At 36.3% G+C, this 18865-nt stretch overlaps 1 protein-coding gene across 1 annotated transcript in view; it reads right to left on the bottom strand.

Annotated features, from left to right (window-relative positions):
• CF2H8orf34 (chromosome F2 C8orf34 homolog) overlaps nucleotides 1–18865 on the bottom strand; it is a 413397-nt gene that overhangs the window by 58360 nt on the left and 336172 nt on the right.

Here is an 18865-nt window from a genome sequence, read left to right as displayed (position 1 = left end):
CAGGTGATATTTTTATTTTCAATCTTGCAAACTTCTTAAAGTGAGCTGGGTAATAAGCATCTGAGTCTCACTGCCTCCAGAGGCTAATAGTAGATAATGTGCAGGGACACAGACATTACAAACTTTCCTATGAACAGTATAGGGTTTAACTTTCACTTTAGAAGATGGGTTAAAGGATCTCAGTTGTAATAAAAATGCAAATGATAATAATAATAATAATAATAATAATAATAATGTTTTGTCTTCAATCAATTGCACAGCAATACTTTAAAATAAAATCAAGTTCATTTCTACTCTGACAATCACATTTTGACTATAAATGCAAGTGTGCCGATGAGATGCCTTTTTTGTTATGGAGGAGGAATTATTTCAGTTCACGAATAGTATACTTGGTACGCATCTGATCACCCTGTGTGTAAATCATTTATTAAGCCTCCTGTCAACTGTTTTAAACTAAATAAGAGTTCTCTTTCATCTATAGGAAGAAATATCCATATGTGAAAACTCCAGATTTTCACAGAGAAATGAACTAGTCCTATTCAGAATCATATCAATCAACACCATTTAAGTTATCCAAGATTTTGATCAGGATATTTATTTACATAGACTTTTGGGAGTGTGGTGTAGATTCACTTCCATGCTAGTCCTGCTTAGATTAACATTCCTTACTATCCTTCCAATTAACACGTTACTCAACATAAAAAATGAACAAAACCCCAAAAGTATAGGATCCTTGACTAAAATGTCATTTAAATTTTCCTACTTTTTAAAAGTTCTTTTCCATTAAGCATAGATAACTTCTCTTTATCCTTAAGGACTCACTTTAGAACCAAAATAGTCCTCCCACCCATACCCAACGCCTCAGCACTACACACTTCTACTTGGCATAATGCCCGGGATTCTTGCTTAGCAAATATTTAGGTACTTTGATATGAATATTGATATGAAAAATCAATTTTATATGGATGATAATGAATGAATGAGTTAGGGTCCATTATAATTTCTTGAGAAAAAAACTAACTGCATTTTCTACATTTATCATGAATAATAAGCCAGAAATTTACTAGAATTACACTTTTTCTTAAGTTTACTTATTTTGAGAGAGAGAGAGAGAGAACAAGTGGGGGAGGGGCAGAGAGAGAGAGGGAGAGAGAGAATCTCAAGCAGGCTATGTGCTGTCAGCAGAAATCAAAGGCCTGACATGAAACCAAGTGAGCCACCCAGGCGCCCCTAGAATTACACTTTTCAAGATAGAATAAATTGGCTCCTAATTGAATTAATTCTGTCAAGTGGTCTACAGCATCCAAGTATTTCTATCTCTCGTAGGCCATGAAGGTAGGGAGAATAAAGTCCCTCAGCCTGCCTCATTCCTTCAAGCGAGCACACACTCTGTGTCAGGGTATTGTACTTGATGCAGGGGACTTTGGAGGGTTTAATGGAAAGGGCAAGGCTGCCGATTGATCTCACATGCACTGTCTACACTGGGGGCACTCTTAGTTTTAAGCCACAAATGCACTTAATGCATGCAGTTACTTCTAACAAAGTTAGGTACATACTTCCTTGTGGGTACCCAGCTGGCTTGGGCAATAGTGGGTGGTTGGACACCTAGAGGGAGGCAGCTGTCTATCTACCAGAAGTAAGTGTACCAGCTATGGAACCATGCAGACCCGTGTCAAAGCCTGCTCTGCTATTCCCCAGTTTTGTAATCTTGAGAGATTATTGAGCCTCTTGACAGCAATTTCTACAGCTGTGAAACTGGTATAACAATGCTTATTGAATATGAAGATTTTTATAAGATAGTACCCGTGAAAATATAGCAGTCACTAGCAAATAACACATTTTCAATATAAAGGTAACTCTTAATCTGATGCCAAATTATTATTCTATTACTGTTATTACTGACACTGCCATTATGCCTGTTTCTTTGGTCAGAGTTCATAGGGAGTTACAGAAGATTCAATAGTTTTAGTGTCAGAAAAACTCTCAACAGGAGACCTCACGAATCTGGGATACAACTTCTCCTTGACAGTGAAATTATGGCAGTGTTTCCAGAGTTGGACTTGGGCTCAATTTTGAAGCTAGTGACCCTGAATGATCCTGTTATCTTCTAGAAATATCTCTTTTGCCTGCCTGGTAAGAAATCTTTGCTGCAAGTTGGGAGGAAGACATTCAAAATGATGTGAATATTTATAATGACATAACTAACACACATTATTTCATCAGAATAAGCAACCCCAACACGCATTCCACTTGTGCTGTAGAATTTTTAGTTTTTGTAGGTTCAGGAGTTTCCTGAAGGGTAAGTATTTCCAAAAAGTTTCTGAATACAGAAAAATATGTTAATGTACTATTTTTACTAGGTAAAGGTTAAGTAACCATTAAAAACAAGTTTTGATGTGCCTATCCTCTGACTAGCCGAATTACATAGACATATGTAGTGTAGTCGCTCTGAGAAATCTGCCTTACCTTGGCTTTTAACAGTAGACATTTTATGTAAACATTTCTAAGTGTACTTTTTACTATGATTGCTAGACTATGACGTTCATATCCCCTTAAAAGTTTCAAAGGTAGAGCCTATTAGAGTTGTCTTTGCATTTCTGTTTTCTTAAAAATCCCAGAAGTTCTCTATGCAAATAGTACAGCTTTGGTTAACTCAGACATTAATTCACTGTGACCAGAAAGAGCCTTAGGTATTCTTTTCCAGGCTCTAGAGTTATTCAAGTTCCAGGGTAAATTGGATAGGTTAAGTTTACTTAATGTCTTCTTTGGCCTCAAGGTTCCAACCTTCACCTGCTGTTTAACATTCCTTTCCAGATTCTTAAAAGCCCTGTTTACATCGAAAGGGAATTTCACGCCCTAACACAAAGTAATCATGAAAGAACATACTTGTCAGCTTAACTCCCAGTAGCAGGTTTTGGCTTCTTTTCCCCACTTTGAACTAAGGTAGCAATTTAACAGAGCTTTAGAAAAAATTTAAAAGTAACACTTTCAGGATATACCTTCTGGATATACTTTTCCATTTCTAAGGTCAACAGTAAGCATTATTAGTTTATAGTATGATTTATTAGTTTGGTTTTTCCCATAGTATGTAACACTATATCTTTTAATCCATTTGGTTAATGAAATCACTCTTGGCATTTTTTAAGTGATTTTTTTTTTTTAGTTAATATACACACAGAATTGTTTGAAAGAACACGGTAACCAAATGCTAGATAGCCACAGAAATGGGAACTTGCACAGAATGAGGGAGGCTCATTCTCAGAGCCTCCTGCTCCTGACTAGAGCATGACCTGACCCCTCCAGCAGCCACAGAAAGAGTTTGGTATCACTGACTATGGCTCTGTTCCTTGCTAGGAAAAGAACATACACCAGGAAATGTCATGTAGAGGCCACGTGTGACATATCAAAGTTATTAGTTAATTTCAATAATATGAGGTGTGTTATTCACACATCAGAATCCTATTTGCCATATTACAAAGCATATTCCTAAAAAAATATTTTTGAAAGTATAACTTGTAGGACAAGGCCTCTTGAGTCATATATAAACTACACCCTCAAATTACAAAAGGAGGGTCATATAAAATGTCCTTGAGGATCCTGGTTTTCTATCTTCTTTATGTCTTTACTTTGCAGAGACAGAAAGAGATACTGTGTCAACTAGTAGAACAAATGCTCAAAAATGATTTTTGTGGTACAAAGATCAAGTTCAAATCTCCCTTAAAATCTTATCTAACTCTTCCAACCAAGAGAAAGTTCTCTTGTTTCTAAACTGACATTGTGTATACAGTCTGTATCATATAATTTACTTAATGGTTTTCATCTTGGTGCATTTAGAAAATTTTCCTAAGAGAACCAGACTATCTAGTCTAAACTATTAGACTAGGTCTAAGACGATTTCACTTTCCACTTTTCTTCTACAAGGCTTTATGCAATGAGTATGGTGGAAGGGGTCATATTAAAAACTTAGTAAATAAATCCCAGTTGATTAACAAAGCAGGATACATGCTCTAATAGTGCATTAAATTTTATATTTAGTGTTCACAAACACATCTATATGATCCAAGGGCACTCATTTCTTTTTACAAAACAGTAATAATTTGGTCTGAGAGAACATGTTTTCAATATTCCAGTGCTATAACCATAAAATATGCTATTTGTCATTTTCTTTTAAGTATTGCTTCAAGAACAAAATAATGTGCAGCAGTACAGAACTTCACAAGATACTATCATTTTAAAACATCAAGATTCTCTGGTGGATTGGTAGGAAATTGGATCCATACTATTCTCAAAAAGAACTACCTACAAATTTATGGGGACTTTCCTGATATTCAAAAAAACAAAACCACTATGATTTAAGAGCTAACTAAAGAGAAATGCTGGTCTAAACATACCACATAATGTTAAAATTAAGAAATATTTTCTAACTCAACCACTCTGCCTTTGATCCATAGAGTATGGCATCGCACTGCTATCTTATGTAAGAATGGGAGAAAATTTCCCCACTTTTGAATTTGGAAATCCTAATCACCACTGTATACACAACTCTGTGGAAGTCTCTATAAGGGTATAAGTTCCTGGGAGGCATGCTCTGGAGCCCCTACTGTGTAGTCACAATAAAGTTTGCCAGTGATACCCAAAAGAAGTGACCTGTCAGTTTTTAGGGCATCCTTCTGTACATTTCTCACCTGGATTCTCTTCGTGTGTGTGTGGGGGGGGGGGGTGTGTGTGTGTGTGTTCTCAAGCTTGCTTTACTTATTTATTTACTTACTTACTTACCTATGTATATTTATACAAGTAGAATTAACATACAGTGTTATATTACATTCAGATGTTTAAATTAGTGATTCAACAATTCTATACATTACTCATTGTCCATCCGGTAACTGTACTCTTAATCTCCTTTATCTGTTTCACCCATCCTCCCACCCACTTCCCTGACACACACCCCCAACCATGTTTGTTCTCTACATTCAAGAGGCTGTTTTTTATTTGTCTCTTTTTTAAATTGTTCATTTGTTTTGTTTCTTAAATTCCATATTATGAGTAAAATCACATGATATATGTCTTTTTCTGACTGACTTATTTCACTCATCTGTATTTTGGTGGCTCAGTCGGTTGAGCGTCCAACTTTGGCTCAGGTCATGATCTCGCAGTTTGGGAGTTGGAGCCCCGCGATGGGCTCTGTGCTGACAGCTCTGAGCCTGGAGCCTGCTTCAGATTCTGCATCTCCCTCTCTCTCTGCCCCTTTCTGCTCATGCTCTGTCTCTCTCTGTCTCTCAAAAATGAATAAACGTTAAAAAAAATGAACAACTAGTTTTCTAGGGGAAAAATTAAGGCTCTTGTTATGCAGCACTTCCTGGTTTCTGTGATGTAAATACTCCCTCAGCACTGAGGTCAGGTTACCAATGAGATGTCATTGAACAGAGTCTGGAAAGGACAGCACTACCAGCTCCAGGAAGCCACTGCGAGCCAGCTCCGGCATGCTGCTCAAAGTGCAGCAGCTTCTAACAACCTGGTCAAAGGAAGAGTACATCCTAGGTGATGAGGAATGAACTTAGAGTTATAAGCCTTGCCAGAGAAATCCTTAGAAAGGTTTCAAGGAGGGATCCTTTCATAGAATTCAAAGGGAGGGAAATTGAGTTTAAGGGGACATCAACACAAACCATCTGTGGGAGGTCCGAAGGATCAATTTTTGATCACTCTAAATAATAAAGAGTTCTCCAACAGGTTTAACAGAGAGATATGTTTTTCATCCTGAGTTTAGTTTCCTTTAACCTGGAAAAGTTGAGGTAAGATTGGAACATCTTGTTTGATGTCCGCAACATCAATGTTTGAGAATAGAATTGCTGTTAGGATCCTCTATACGCACTGAGCCTATGAAGCTGGGACTGCAATTAAACTAAAACGTACACATTAGGAAGCTTAGCCTCTTCACCTTGTGATTTGAAGGAAGTTCATGGCATTGTGGGCATATATCTAAATTTATACAAGAGATTTTGACAAAATTTATAATTATATTTATAATACAATTTATTTTTTAATTCAAAGATATTAAATATTTTTAAGATTTCAATCCAATATAGGTTTTACTAATAATTTCAGGAAGCAATATCATAATAAAATAACTCATATAACTCTTCTAATTGTTATATTTTATCTATTTAAGCTATAGTGTAACCAAATATTTCTCAAAATAATTTCATATTTTTCTAGTAACTATTGGTTAAATCTTTATGTCAAATAAATCCTAACTCACTGTCTAGGAGGCTGATTGTGATTCAAGCCTCTAACCCCTCAGTACAATGTGGAGTGTGAGACTTTTAACTTTCCATTGAGATCCTGTACACAACTTCACATAACTTACTTTTTCTACTAAGGCCAAGTATTAAGCCTGTTAGCCTTTGTGATGTTTTCAAGCACAAGGGTAAGCTGGTCCACTTGGTCCTCAAAGTGATCTAAAAATAATTATTCTTTCCTGAACTGTGTTGCTGTCCCGGCAGTCAACTCTAATCCCTCAGTCCAATATTAGGACGTGGTTCTGCTTGAAATGCCATGTAATTGAAGTTATAAGCTCTGTGTTCTTCTTGGAAGTAAGCCAGAATATTTGAAATCAGCTCATAGTAAGAATATATTGAGTTAGGAACTGTCATGTTACAATGTGGGATAAATTATGGTCATTGTTCCAGTTTGCCCAGGAGTCCACTAGCATAAAATACAATGTGAATTTCCTAAAACACTGAGGTTTCCAATTTAGAGTCCCTTTTCAGGTCTTCTGCCTTCTTCAATAACAACGCTTTGTTTTACTATTCTTTTGTGCATGATGCCTTCCAGCTAGTACATGCTCAAACAATTTTGAAAGAACAAAATATAGTATAAAATACAAAGTCGTTAGAGTAAAAGAGAATGTCTCTTTCACACATCCAGCATTTACTAACTCGGTAACTATGGATATGTTAACCCCTTGGAACTTCTATTTCCTAAACTTGAAAATTAGGAATAATTCCTGCTTATTTGGAATATTATGATAATTAGAGATAATGTCTGTAAAGCCCTGAGACCAATGTACGGATATAGTAAACACTGAATAAGCGAGTGATGATGACAATGACAATGATTAATTGATCGTAAGAAAGAACAATCTTTCTTTGAAAGTTAGCTTTCTGACTCTCCAGAGCAATGTACCAAAGCAAATCAATTTATTCATGTGCATTTAAAAATTTTCAGTCTGTGGGGCATACAAAGATTTAATCCTTTTTACTGTGGTAAAATATGCATAATATATATTATTTTACCGATTTTAAAGTGTATGAATCAGTGAAATTAAGCACATTCACAGTGCTATCCAACCATCCCCACTATGTAATTACAGAATTACAAAAAGTTACAAAAGTAAACCCCAAACCCATTAAGCAATGATTCCCCTTTCTCCTCTCCTCTCAGTCCCTGAGAACCCCTTATCTGCTTTCTATCTCTATGAATTTGTCTATCCTGGATATTTCATACAAATGGAACAATATGTAAACTTTTGTGTCCATCTTCTTTCACTTAGTGTAATATTTGCAATGTTCTCCCACATTGTAGCATATATCAGAACTTCACTTTTTATGGATTAATTATATTCTCTTGTGTAGATGTATGATATTTTGTTTATCTATTCATTAGTTGATAGAGATGGGGTTGTTTTTTTTTTTTTCTATTTATTTTATCTATACTTTTTTGCTATTGTGAAACTGTCATAAGGGTTTTTCTCTGAACACCTGTTTTCAGTTTTGGGGGTCTATGCCTATGAGTGGAATTGCTAGGCCATATCGTAATTCTATGCTTCACACCTTTCATTTTGTGCCCTTAAAAAGTTGCAAAGGCAAAATTTTAGAAGTTAAATATAAACTTACCACACAAAGGAGCAATTCTACTCGTGTGAATCTCCCACAAGAAGTGTAAACATATTCACAAAAAGATTTGCATGTGACTTTTCATAGCAGCATATTAATAATAGTCCAATATTGGAAACTCACTTCAAATGTCCATCAACTCATGAAAGGATAATCAAAATATGGTGTATCTAGCAATGGAATACTACGATTCATCAGTGAAAAAGAATGAATTTACTGATCATATTACAACATAGATGAATCTCAAAAACATTATGTTAACTGAAGGAGGCCAGACCACATACTGTATATTTCCATTTATATGAAATGTCCATTTATATGAAATGTCCAGAATTCCATTTATATGAAATGTCCAGAAATGTATATTTCCATTTATATGAAATGTCCAAATCATCTCTGGAGACAGAAAGTTGATTGATTACTGGTTGCTGGGACTGGGAGTGGATATGGAGAGTAAGTGTAAATGGAGCATGAGTTATCTCACTGGGATGATGATAATGTCTTAAAACCAAATTATGATGATGATTATACAACTCATGATATTTAATAAAAAATTATTGACTTGTATCTTTGAAATGGTTGAATTTTTATGATACATAAATTATATCTCCTAAAGTAAAAACAGTGCATACAGGAAAGTGCAAGGTAAAAAACATGCTATTCCTTCTTGCTATTCATTGCTATTCTGGGTTTACAAATTCATCATCATACTGAAAGATTACAAAGATGCCAATTGGTGCCCTTGTCATTTCTATAATGTTCTCCATTCTAATTTAACCAAATCAAGTAGCCATCAGGGCTACTTTCCAAAATAAATAAAAATATTCCAAAATAAATAAAACAAGCTCAGGGGTATCCAGAGATCTCTACTGCCCTCAACCTAGTATTCAGGACCCACAATCCACCAATATTTTTACTACTCAAAATAACAATAATAATAATCTGCTACAACATTACAGGCTTCTGTGGCCCTTTGAAAAAGACTGCCTATTCTAAACTTCAAGATTTCTTCATGTCTTTCTCATCTACTGGGTTTTACCCCTTCTCACAATGCATAGGAACCTTCCCAACTTTTAAGACTTCCCTCAAGTTTTATTCCATTCAAGAGTTCCGTATTATGCTTTTAAGCCTACTTTAGTGTTCTGTAGTAATAATTGTCTTACTCCTTAATTTGTACCCTTAAACAGAGATGTTATTGGACTATAGAAAGCTCGGGAACCAGATCACCTGGTTTGAATTATCATGGGACAATTTATACGTTGTGTCCTTGAGCAAGTCTAATTAATCTTTAATTAATTTACTCATTAATGAAACGGAGATAATTTGTAACTAACGTGTGACAAAAATTGTATGTTGTGTGTGAGAACACTGAGCATAGCAACTGGAACATTGAAAGAAATCAATAAAAGTCCGTTCTTACTGCAATTTTTATTATTTTCTACATAAAATTTTAGCCTGATTTCTAGTGAATGAATGCCTTAATGCATATGACTAGCTGATACATTTAAGAATATAAATTATATCCAACATGTCTGTGTGTTCTCTATCGCACTAGGCACAATGAGTAGGCAACTATTTATTGTTTGAATTACTGATTGACCGACTAATTGGTTTAAAAACCCGAAGGACAGCATTTCTGTATTTATGCTGGGCATTATGGAACTTTTGGGGTTTTGTTTTTTTTCTAGCTCTACCTGAATGACTATCCTCTTGAGTTTTTCTGCACTCAGATACAACAGTCAGAGAACAACTGCAACACAAAGCTACACATTGCATCACATCATTAGTAAACAGAATAATAACCAATTTTTATTCTCTGAGGGCCAAAGTGGAATCATTCACTCATTCATTCATTCCTCTGTCTGCATAATTATACCTTTGGATAAAGAGAAATAAGACCACTTTCTAACCTCAGAAGGTTAGAATATAATAGACTGAGATAAATAGGTTAATAAAACTCCTTAAAGAATTAGAGCACATGAGATTGAGATGGACACAGGAAAGCAGTGGCAAATGGCACTCCAGAAATAAACAAGGGGAGTCAAGAAACAATTTCAGAAGGCTTAACACTAATAGAAGATAGGGGTTTCTTGGTGATTCAAGAAGTGAAAAAGAGGCGGGGTGCCTGCGTGGCTCAGTCGGTTAGGTGCCCGACTTCAGCTTAGGTCATAATCTCACAGCTCCTGGGTTTAAACCCCTTGCCAGTTCTGTGCTGACAGCTCAGAGCCTGGAGCTGATTAGGATTCTGTGTCTCCCTCTCTCTGCTCCTCCCCCGCTTGTGCGTGTATGTGCTCGCTCTCTCTCTCTCACTCTCTCTCAAAAATAAATAAACATTAAATTTTTTTTTTAAATAAAAGAAGTGAGAAACAGGCTTTCCATGAAGCGAAAATACAGAATATATTGAAACCTGAAGCTAACATCTATGTTTCCAAGGATAGGACACAAGGTGGACAGACAGCTGGGCCAGGTTATTGAGAATCATGTATACCAAACCAACAACTAGTTTGAATGTTACCCTACCAGAAACAGTACCATGATCAGATTTTTATTTCAGAAAAAGCTCCCTGATTTTCAGTAGATAGATTGATGGAGTAAAAGACTGAAGACATAAAGATAATTTTTCAAAAGAGCCCGGCAGAGAGATAGTGAGGATTCTGGATTAAGGCCAAACAAGTTTGTTTTAAGGATTTCAGCTTTCATGTTTTAAGATTGAAATTTCAATTGGCCCTCAGGTGAATAGGTTCCATGTTGTTGTTTTTCTTCTTTTTGTGATAGTGGTGGTGTTTGGCTTGGTTTGGTTTGATTTGGTATATATGACTCTGAATCGTAGGGACAGATCCAGAAGACAGAACTAGATTTAGAGCCAACAGAAGTCATGGGTGCGAATGACATTACTTGGAGAGAATATGCAAGATGAGAGACAAGAGACAAGAAGGTGTACTGGTAAACACCAAACTTTTGGGGGCAGACGGAGGAATGAACCTAGCAAAGAGGACTGAGATAGATAGTCAGAAGAGAATAGTATCTCGGCAAACAAAAGGAATAGGAACTTTAAGAACAAAAAAGTTGTAGTCAACTCTACCAATTGCCATAAAGAGACCAAATAAAATGAAGATTAATCTATTGAGAAATTAGCTGGAAGCTATTGAAGACCAGAATGTAAAAAAATCTTGAGGATAGCATGTTGGATAGATTGGTTATGATAAATATCAAAGTCCTTAATGAGGAATATGAGCAGCAAACTGACATTGTATCAGACATTACAAACCTCAGAGGCAGAATTGTTATTTAGAGTTGAAAATGAATGGTTTTAGTAACTTGTAATGAAAAACCAGGATAAACATAATAGTGCCTCTTATAACTAACTGGTATAACAAAATAATGGGTATTTGCATAAAAGCATGAATAATGAAGAAATGCCTGGGAAAGTATAGATTTTCCTTGACTTACAATGGCGTTATATCCCAATAAATCTATTGTAACTTGAAAATATCCTAAATTGAAAATGCATCTAATACATCTAACCTACCAAACATCATAGCTTAGCTTAGCCTACCTTAAATGTGCTCAGAACACTTATTTTAGCCTACAATTGGGCAAAATAATCTAACACAAATCTTATTTTACAGTAAAGCATTGAATATCTCATGAAATTTATTGAATTTTGTGTTGAAGGTGAAAAACAGAATGGTTGTACAGGTACAGAATGGTTTCAAGTGCACCGGTGGCTTACCCTCGTGATTCCATGGCTGACTGGGAGCCACCGCTGCTATACCATACCGTATCGTGTCATACACTGCTAGTCCAGGAAAAGATCAAAAATCAAAATATGAAGTACAGTTTCTACTGAATGCATAATACTCTTGCACCACGGTAAGGTCAAAAACAAAACAACAAAAAGACGTTAGTTGAACCATCGTGAGTAGGGGATCGTCTATATCATGTTTCCACTAAGGACAGAAAGTGGAAGCGCCAATAGGTAAAGAGGTTGAAGACATTGGGCATTTATTTTTCTACAAGATAAGAGCTCAAAAATAAGACAGTTTTATTTTTAAAAAAAAATTTTTTTTAACGTTTATTTATTTTTGAGACAGAGAGAGACAGAGCATGAACAGGGGAGGGGCAGAGAGAGAGGGAGACACAGAACCCAAAGCAGGTTCCAGGCTCTGAGCCATCAGTTCAGAGCCCAACGCGGGGCTCAAACTCACAGACCGCGAGATCGTGACCTGAGCTGAAGTCGGACGCTTAACCGACTGAGCCACCCAGGCGCCCCCCTCCCAAAAAATAAGACAATTTTAAGGGCATTCTGCTTAGGGAGCACTTTCCAAGCCTGTTTTAGAAGAAAGGACATGTCTTGAAGGTACTGGGGCCTCCTGGTCTCTAATGCCACCCTGAGCACAACTCCATTACTTAAAGTTATGCTGACATAATAACCATGATGATAGTAATGATATCCCATCACATTCAAACATCTGATTAGGACGCACTGTTACCTACTTAGACAAAAGGAGAAATTTCAAAAGAGAGCAAAGGCCACGAAATGGAAATTATTCAGACCCACATCATCCTACAACCCTCAGCCTAAGCAACATGCTCTGGCAAATTAGAGGGTACGCAAGACAGAAAACCTGCAGCTTCACATGCGTTTAAAGGAGTTATGCTGTTATGTCCTAGCACACTATTATATTCTATTTAGGACATCAGATCTTTGGAAAAAGTGGCTAATAAATAAAAGAACACCCAAATATTCACAGAGTGGTTTTCCTTCCCTTAATTCAATCCAACAACCATTAATTAAGCATCTCCTCCTCTCGGCACTGTGCTAGGTGCTGAATATTTTTAGATAAATATGAATCATTATAATAGAAATTTTACTTTCTACTTATTATATTCTTGGTAAAAATATCATAATGTTGATAATCTCAGAATCCATACCATGAAAATCTCTGAACTAATTTGGTGGGTGATTTTGCAAGCTACACTGCCATCTATTTGCTCAAATTCTAAAAGGCATTCAGGATAAGCCAAACAAAATTCTAGTTTTATGGGATTTGGGGCAATTATTCTGTCTGAGCTTCTTTTCACATCTTTAAAATGGGGATAACAACACTGCGTACTTCCAAGATTGCTGGAATAATATAAAAGCATTTTATAAACATATAAATGTTAGTTACTGATTTTTGAAATCCAGCTACAGAGATGTGTAAAGACAAAGTTTGCCTTGTTGCAGTCTGTTTTACGGCTGTGTGAAAACACATCAAAAGTCAACTATTTATTTGACATTTGCACATCATGGCTGAGCAAAGACTAAAAAACCACAGATAAAATGAATATGTTATGCTTGACTCTCCAATATATAAAAGAGGATTTAGTAAGTTTCTTTGCTTTCCTTTTATGTCAACAGCTGTATGGAAAAGTCACTAGTCTAAGAAATGGAGAACATCAGTATTCTGTTGTCCAGCAGGAAACCCATCAACAGTGGAATAAGGAGGTTTTCCTAAATGCTACAGAGCTGTTCTTGACTCTAAGGTCACGAACTAACCACTCTGAAGAAAAAGCCCCCATGGACAAAATTTGAATAAATAAGCAGTATCACAAAAAGAAGGTAAAGTGGAAATTTGGTGCTTTAAAAATTTGGATCAGGAGTAAGATAGTTAAAATTTAATGTCATTAAAAACAAAACTGATAAGATTGATGAGGGTCAGTCTCTAAGTATAAAACACTTCCTCATGAATTTCTGACCATTTTCATTTGTTCATGACTTACTGCATTTATGTGGTCTTATTTCTTTTCCTTCCCTCAAATTGAGGATTAATTCAAAGATGCAGTCAAATAATTAACTCTATGAGGACTGAATTCATCAGGCATACTTGTAAATAATGCAAAGAATAAGAAATCATAACTGCCCATGTCCCATTTTATCAGTCTTAAAAAAGTTTATGATCCTTCTGCTTAATGTAATTCAATGTGTTTCATTGTTACTTGACCAAACCTAACATGATTTTTCCAGGACTTTAAAAGCATTCAAAATCTCTAATATGAATTTCCTTGTGAGGAAAAAGCTTTTATAATTCTCTCAACCCTTGAGCCCTCAAAAGTGTTTAACAAAAAAGACAAAACATTCACGTGATGTAAAAGGAAAGCTCGATGTTAATGTTAGTGCTCTACAAGAAAATAAATACTCAAGTTTCCGAATAATCTAAACAGTAATTTTCAAAGTTTGTTTATAGCAGGACAAGTCACATTTTCAAAACAAATGTTACACCAAAGTTTTATGTATAAAACAGATAATCCTGGAACTGCTCTCACTAGAGAGGAGACCGGACCAGAATGGTCCTCTCCTAAGCACTAATGCCTGCTCCTTGGCCTCCAAAAACAAGTGGAAAGAAATGACTTGAATTCCAGCAGTGCCACAGTCACCCACTTTTGGGTCCTGTCTCAGTCCGTTTGACCTACCTTAATAAAATATCATAGATTAGGTGGCTTATAAACAGAAATTTACTTCTCATAGTTCTGGAGACTGGTAAGTCCAAGATCAAGGTACCTGCAGATTCTGTGTGTTGTTTGGTGAGAGACCATGTCCTGGCTCCCAGATGGCTGTCTTCTTGTTGTGTCCTCATAGGTCAGAATGGGCAAGAGAACGCTCTGGGGTCTTTTCCACAAGGGCACTAATCCCATTCATGAAGTCTCCACTCTTATGACCTAATACCTCCCAAAGGCTCCACCTCCAATTATCATCACACTGGGGATTAGAGGAATAGGTTTCCACATATAAATTTTGAGAGGATACTAACATTTAGTCTATAGGAGGTTCCAATCGTACTTCCATCGTTAGTGGTAATTATTTACCTTCAATAAGACAGTGTCTCCATCTAAAAATGGAGATAAACTTACCTCCCAGAGTGGTTATACAATTCTAACACTTTTTTTTTTTTTTTTTTGAGAAAGAAGAGAGAAAGCAGGGGAGGGGCAGAGGTAGATGGAGAGATTCTTAAGCAGGCTCCACACCCAGCATGGAGCTTTCTTTACACAGGGCTCAATCTCACAACAGTGAAATCATGACTTGAGCCTAAATCAAGAGTTGGACACTTAACCCGTTGAGTCATCCAGGCACCCCTATACAATTTTAAGTAAGCTAATGTAAATAAAGCTGAAGCATTTCACATGGATATTGCCAGAGTCCCTGCTCTCAAGGGAAATACAGTCTAAGAGAGTTGCTAGCCTTTTTCAACCAGTTTCCCTTCTACATAACAGTCAATATCTATAGCAGCGAGTCTCAAGTGGAAAGACCTGGCCTCCTCGAGGGTTTGTAGTCCACTGCCTGCCAGAGGAGAATTCTTGGGATGGACTTTCATGTGGACAAATACATTCACACCGAGTAGTGCAGAGATGTTAAGATGGTGAGTGTGACTTCCCTGACCCAGGATCGATGCAGACAGCGGAATCTAGAATGGTTGCCAGCTTCCTAGATTAGACTGGGAGAAACAGTGGTGGCAATCTGTAGCAAGAAATCTCTACCAAGGACAAGGGTGGTTGGTCAAAAGAAAGAAATGAAAAGAGAAGAGATTTGGAGGTAGAAGATATGTGGAGCATGGAAAAGACTGCAAGCAAAATTGGAGTCAGGAAGAGTTCATGCATCCTATGATCCACCAGAAATGCAATCTAGTGAGGCAGATCCACCAAAGCATTATGGATTTCCCCCAAGTTGATCTCAAGTGGTGGAACCACAGGAAAGAGACAAATGGAAAGGAATGGGGTCCCTGGCAGAGATAAATGACTTGTATGTCTAAGATCTGAAGTACTGTCCACTCTCATTTTATTGTCCTTGGCCTGCAGTTCCTCCAGACTGGGATATTTTGTCCCTTCTTGAAGAGTAGACTCTACATGGATATTTCTCAACTTTTGTGGTTTCCAAGTAAAGATGCCTGCTAATTCTTGATTATGTTTTCTTGACGTCATTTAAAGTTTGTCTCCTTAGGCAATAAACCCTTTATATTTCTTCTTTGATTAAGCAATCTTTCTAGAAATTTCCTGTTATGACATGTGTGCTGTATTACTATTGAAATGCAAATACTTTCTTGATAAATATTAAAAGCCATAAAGCTTAAAAAGAAAATGACAATTTCTAGAAATTCAGATTTAAATAAAATAAATACAGGCATCTGACTCATGATGCTTAAGAAATACAAATACCTTTTTATAGTTGTGACATCACAGAGAGATATTTATTTGCGAATTACTCAGCTTCCCTTTTTCCCAAAAAAACTTGTGTTATTTCCAAATCAAAATGTCCCAATATCCTGAACAAAATAACTGGATGTTAAGATATCAATTTTGTCTCTAATTTATAAGATTTTCATAAACATTATTTAAGCTTTTTTCAGAAACAGCAAAAATCATTGGTGAAATGCTTTTTATATAAGCAAACTAAGTATTCTGCAGAAACCGACTGGTAGGTTCCTATATTCTGGCAAAGGATACACCAAACTTCTCTCAAAAGATCAAAACCCTAAATCTGTACTTTTTAAAAGCACAAAAGGCATGCTTCAGAGCTGTGATAAAGAGTAGCTAGTTATTATATGATGGTTAAATTCTTTGATTTTGGAAAAGAAGAATGAAGGTGAGGGGATTATCTATTTGATATTAAAACATGTAGGGGCACCTGGGTGGCGCAGTCGGTTAAGCATCTGACTTCAACCAGGTCACGATCTCGCGGTCCGTGAGTTCGAGCCCCGCGTCAGGCTCTGGGCTGATGGCTCGGAGCCTGGAGCCTGCTTCGGATTCTGTGTCTCCCTCTCTCTCTGCCCCTCCCCCGTTCATGCTCTGTCTCTCTCTGTCCCAAAAATAAATAAAAATGTTGAAAAAAAAATTTAAAACATGTAAAGCTACAAAAACTAACACAAAAATAGTATGCAAGTCAACGGAGGCGACTCTCCCCGGCCCAGGTGGTAGAATAGTTGTGAGCAGACCCTGATTTGGGGCAAATAAAATCCTGGCTTGCTGGGTTACAAACTGAGAAACCCAAGGCAAATTATCACATCTGAAATTTTAGTCTCCTCATCTGTCAGCTGGGAAATAATTAAGACTTATTGGCAAAGAATGAGGAATAATATTTATAAAGTACCTGGCAAGAATTAAAATTAAATAAATACTAGTTGTGATATTATTATACCTAGTGAATTAAGTGAAAAGAAAAAATTCACACTAATTAGAAAGGGATGGTTCTCAAAAGCAAATGACACTAGCAAATGTTGTCTGAGACTATATTTAGATCCATGCTTCACAGCAACCACCAAAATGAACTCAAAATTGATAAAAAGAATTTCAGGGGAAATGTAAATAACTTTTAGGTAAATATTTATCTAATATTGACATGGTGAGCTATGTCTAAAAAGAATGAAAGAAATAAGAAAAAGTATAGCTTCAGTATAATTTAAAGAACTATCATGAAAACATTAAAAGGCAAAAAAATTTACTGAAAATATTTACCACAAATATAAGGTGGAACAAGTCATTATTTTTAATGTCTAATAAATACTAATAAGTCAACGGGAAAACAAACACCCCAAAAGAAGTATAGTCAATGGCAAAGAAAAATAATTCATAAAAAATAGAAATCACATGTGTCTAACATATACGTAAAAATTATCCATTAGTAATCAAAGAAATTTACTAGTAAACAAAGAAATCTAACTTTAAGGACCAAAGATGTTCCATTTTACATTTATCAGTATGATAAATAGATTTTGTGAATTTTTTGTTTATTCATGAGCATACTTAATTCTATTAAGGGTTTTGGAGATTTCTGGCTAAAATGGCATATGGACTTTTTCTGGTTATGCATCAAGAACCTGAAATAGTTCATACTCTTTTAAGAATCTAGCCTCAGTTAGGGGCGCCTGGGTGGCTCAGTCAGTTAAGCATCTGACTTCAGCTCATGATCTCATGGTTTGTGGGTTCGAACCTCATGTCGGGCTCTGTGCTGACAGCTTGCTCAGAGCCTGGAGTCTCGTTTGGATTCTGTGTCTCCTTCTCTCTCTGCCTCTCCCCTGCTTGCACTCTGTCTTACTCTGTCTCTCAAAAATAAATAAATATTTTTTAAAAAATTTTAAAAGAATCTAGCCTGAAGAAAACCCTGAGACACTGACGATTTTGTGCATGGTTGGTCTCCAAAGCATTATGTCCAAGCCCAAAATCTCAGAAGTGACCCAAAGCAGTGTTTTCAGTCCTTTTCACATCAAACCAAACATAGAAAATAATACTTGTACAACACACAGTGGAGTCTGGAATAGTCTGTTTGCAGCTGAATGGGCCTCAAAACAGTTACCAGGGGGCCTGGAATGCCTAGATCCCTACATATCTATCACTAGTTTGTGAACATCATCAATCTGGGACAAACTAGTTCGGCATAATCAGACTAAAAATCTAACATTAAATCAAATATAACATCTCTGTGTTATGGTCTGACACTAAAATTAAAGTCTTAAACTTTAAAAAGATACAGATATTGATCTAACTGATACCAAAACAGGTAAGAATAGGGGCAACTGGGTAGGTCGGTTGGTTAGACATCCAACTTCAGCTCAAGTCATGATTTCACAGTTTGAGCCCCGCATGGGGGTCTGTGCAGACAGCTCAGAGCCTGGAGCCTGCTTCAGATTCTGTCTCCCTCTCTCTGCCTCCTCCCCTCTCTCTCTCAAAAATAAATAAACATTTAAAAAAAATTTTTAACAGGTAAGCATACAGTAATATACAGGTATTAAAATTAGGTTTACAAAGAATTTTATGTGAGACTATTTTCATTATGTTATGTAAAGAAGAATGTAATGTTGCTTGTTGACTACAGTCCTATTATGATAGGACATGTTTACCCATATACATGCTTAAAAAATCCTGAAAAACTAAAACATAACAATTCATCATTATATGTCATGATTTTGGATTTTAAGTTATATTTTTAGTGGGTTTTCCAG

Source organism: Prionailurus bengalensis, chromosome F2 (genome assembly GCF_016509475.1).
Source record: "Prionailurus bengalensis isolate Pbe53 chromosome F2, Fcat_Pben_1.1_paternal_pri, whole genome shotgun sequence".
Taxonomy (NCBI): Eukaryota; Metazoa; Chordata; class Mammalia; order Carnivora; family Felidae; genus Prionailurus; species Prionailurus bengalensis.
Note: the sequence above shows the minus strand (reverse complement) of the source record. Positions and strands in the feature narration are given on the sequence as shown.